The sequence below is a fragment of the Maylandia zebra genome, linkage group LG12, assembly GCF_041146795.1.
Source record: "Maylandia zebra isolate NMK-2024a linkage group LG12, Mzebra_GT3a, whole genome shotgun sequence".
Lineage (NCBI taxonomy): Eukaryota > Metazoa > Chordata > Actinopteri > Cichliformes > Cichlidae > Maylandia > Maylandia zebra.
The window spans coordinates 7,623,787-7,627,491 of NC_135178.1; the positions used below are offsets into that span (position 1 = coordinate 7,623,787).

At 38.9% G+C, this 3,705-nt stretch overlaps 1 long non-coding RNA gene across 1 annotated transcript; it reads left to right on the forward strand.

Moving 5' to 3' along the window:
• Positions 1 to 768: 768 nt before the first annotated feature.
• Positions 769 to 1,278, forward strand: LOC143421442 (uncharacterized). Its single transcript, XR_013101090.1, has 3 exons — positions 769 to 842; positions 933 to 1,046; positions 1,136 to 1,278. It is a non-coding gene; the product is annotated as an uncharacterized LOC143421442 (long non-coding RNA).
• Positions 1,279 to 3,705: the final 2,427 nt, after the last annotated feature.

The following is a 3,705-nucleotide window of genomic DNA, read 5'->3' on the forward strand; positions in this document are numbered from 1 at the left end:
CAGACAACAGAAAAAAAAACAGTTTTTTTTCTAAGTAATAGAGGTATAATACATTTTTTAAATTTTTTTTTAAATTATCCTACTTTTTATAAGAGGGAACATTATTTAAAGAATATGTATTTAATTGGAAATCTCTCTATTCGTCTAAAGGCTATAACAAGAAAGGTGAGCTTCCTGCTCAAAAATGAAATGACCAAAATAAATGGAGCATTTCTCTGCAATTACAAACTCTGTGTAAACAATCTTGGTTTCAAAATAAGGCTAATGCTGGTGAGATGTCATCACAGGTGTAAATATTACTGCAGATGTTACTATGTCAAAGTTTCACAACTGTCTTATGTTTATTTATGTAGGCAAGACCTACTTTTCACTTTTTTGCTTTGCTATATGTTCTTGAGTGTATTAGTTTGCCAGCAGCACGAACATGTACTAGTGTCAATAATAATAGTACGGTGGATTAGAAAACCTGCTCACAAGTTGAATAAACACCCAGGATTGTTTCATCATTTTCATTCAAAACCAATATTTGAGTCAAAATGAGAAAGTTGTTTGTGCTGTCTGATGAAGAAGAAGCAAAATAAAGTGCAGTTTTGATGTAGATGATGTTGTATACAAACTAGAAGAGGAAGATAGTAGGATCTCTGTATCATGCTTTGTCACTTTGTACCATGTAATTCTTTCTATTTCCACCAGGGGGTGTTTTCAGAAGTGGTAGGTGGTAAAAGAAGAGGTCAGCAGGAAGATGGCGAAGAGTGACCAAAGACCAAGAAAAAGAGGCAGTCAGGCAAAGATGAACAGTATTATATCCCTTACAGACCTAAAGACTTTGACTCTGAGAGAGGGTGAGGCATTAAACTGTTGCATCTGTTTCTTTAAAAAATGTGAATGGCTTTGTGTTTTATGCTGTTTTGTCCTGTGTTATGCGTCGACAGGTTGAGTCTCGGTGGAGAGGGCAGTGCTTTTGAACAGCAGGCCTCTTCAGCTGTCCTTGATCTCATGGGAGATGAAGGCGATCGCCTTAACCAGCAGAAGAAAATGATGAAATGGTACAAATTTCCCTATGTTTGACTCAGTATCCACCAAATGGTCATTTCAAACTATAATTTAAAGTCTTTTTTCCCCCTTCTTTTTTTAGGGACCGTAAGAGGAAGCGTTTTGTGAGAGAAACGGGAAAAGAAGACCAGAAGAAGAAGATCAAAACAGACAGCGGTCAGGTTATCAGTAACAAGAAGAACAGGAAGAACTTGTATCCTTCCAACAAAAATATTATATCGTCATTTGATATATATCGTTATATCGAACAGCCCTAACATACACTCTTATATTTGTACATATATTTATTCTTATAATTCTCAGATTTACCCATTCGTATATTTTGCTTGTTCTTATGTTATTGTATTTTGCACACCTCTGTTGCACACACATAAGAATTTCGCTCACATGTGCTGTACCAGTGTACCTGCACATGTTATGTGATACGGGAAATCTCCAATTTTTTTTTATTTTGTTTTTTTTGAGATTAAATAATATACCATTGTAAAGACGACACAAGAGTTCCAGAGGCTCTTCTGGGAGCCAGAGTCGACCAGAAAACGTTTCCCCGAGCTTGAGTCCTCTATGAAGAGCAGCCTTTCCTTATCGGCAGCGGTCACAGCCGCTACAGAGCGCTGGCAGGCTTGTTTCCCTGGGCCTTAAAACTGCAAAGGCGGCACGGTGCTGTCACGCTGATGGTAAAAACACAGGCCTTTAACACAGTGCCGCTGTGCCACTTTATTTTTTAACAAAACACTACGCTTTATGTATAAAGAACTGCCTATTCTACTACTTATTGAAGAAAAAGAATCCACAAAAGATTATTTTTACTTTCTTTTATTTGTTCCAGATAAATTATAAATTATTTTTTAAAAAGCAATGAAATGCATCAGATGTCTCCCATGCTTTCTTTTCTGCTGTAATTTTTTTTTTTTGAACATAAATTGGTCTATTGAAAATAAAATGTAGTAAGAACCACTACATTTTTTCAATAGGCCAATTTATGTTTAAGAAAACCCCAACAATCAAATGATCTCATCTGAGCAAGCACTGGGCGACGGTGGGAAGGAAAAACTCCTTTGTCTTAAAAAGAAGAAACCTTCGACAGAACCAGGCTCAGATGGTGCGGCTTCTGTCAAGACCGGTTGGGGGTTAGGTAGTTAAAAAACTACTCTAACGGTACAGCACTACAGCTTTTTGGTGGAAATGGGTGGAAGGATGGGTGTTACACCTCGTTTCATTGGAGGTCTTACAGGTGGTCGGGGTGTAGATTCAGCTTTTTTACAAATAGGTGGCAGAGGGACAGGACTAGGTCGTGGAATTATAACTAGTTGGGTGGGAATAGGTTGTCTGTGAAGGTTCTCAGTCATGGGAATAGGTTGCTTTCCACTTCTGGATATAGGTGGAACACACATCCTACGAAAAGGTGGTAGGTTGTCGGTCGAGAAAGTTTCCTTTTTCGTTGGTTGTGTGACTTGAGGAGCGGGTGTCAACTTTGTCTTTTTCGGTCTAATGGGTGGCAGTGGAGTCCGCTGTAACTGTTGTTCGTCAGATGCATCTTCCCTGCCTACGTAAATGTATTTATGTTCCTCAAAAAGGGCAATGTCTTTTTCAACTTGACTCATTGCCTCTTCGAGAAACATTTTGTAATTGTATTTTTTGTGCTGTGAAGGGGAGATAGTAAAAGGGAGGGATTGATATTCAAAGTTTAGCTCATTAAACCTCCTCTTTAGGCCCTGGAGAATGTTTTGTTTCTCCTGTTCGGCCAGTGGTTTAACTGTTTCCTGTTGTTTTGTTAACCAGGCATCATTGTCCTGCTTAGCCTTTTCTTTCTCTGCCTTTCTTCTACGCAGGTAGCCTGGAACGATTCTGTAATCGTTTTTCTGTAAATAAAAGGGGACAAGTCCAGATTTCTCAAGGAGCTGCTTGTCCCCTTTGCGTGTATCCACACAAGCAGGTTGAGCCATGACTTTCTTCATGCCTGTGTGTTCTGGTTTTTTCCTGAATGTGTGTTCAGGTTTTTCGCCTTCTGGCCTCTGTGGGCACATTTCGCGATGAGATGGCGCCTTAACTGTTCTTGGCACCATGGTCCTGTGTTCATTTTTATATTTATTTTCTAATACAATTGCTTCCCTGTATTTAGAAATATACATTTTAGGTTTGGGTGGAGGAAGAGTACTCTACTTTGGGAGAAGGTTATAAGCGCTTTCATCTGAAAACACAATTCAATCGCTAGCTTAAAATCACCTGCAAGGGAATTCTACAACTGTGTGTCGAGGCACCCCTATTTATAGATTTTTATGGCCTGGCATGTGACATCATGGTGGCCTGGCATGTGACATCATAGTGGCCTGGCATATGACATCATGGTAGCCTGTCTTTGTTCTGTCATTTAAGCCCCACCCCCCTGGTTACTGTTGCTATTGTAACTATTATATTATGAATGCTGGTAGCTAGCATTCCACACACACACATACACTTTTTGCCAAGGTTCCAGCTGCAGTCACCAAGACATGTAAATGTATTTAGTAACCCTCTGGGGTCCAGAGTATAATTGGCCGTTTTTGACTACTTTAGATTTTACCTCTATATTTCACCTTTAAAAAAATCTTCTTCTTTTTTTTTTTGGCACAACCTCAAATATCTGAAATTTGAGTTAATTTTTCATTTATA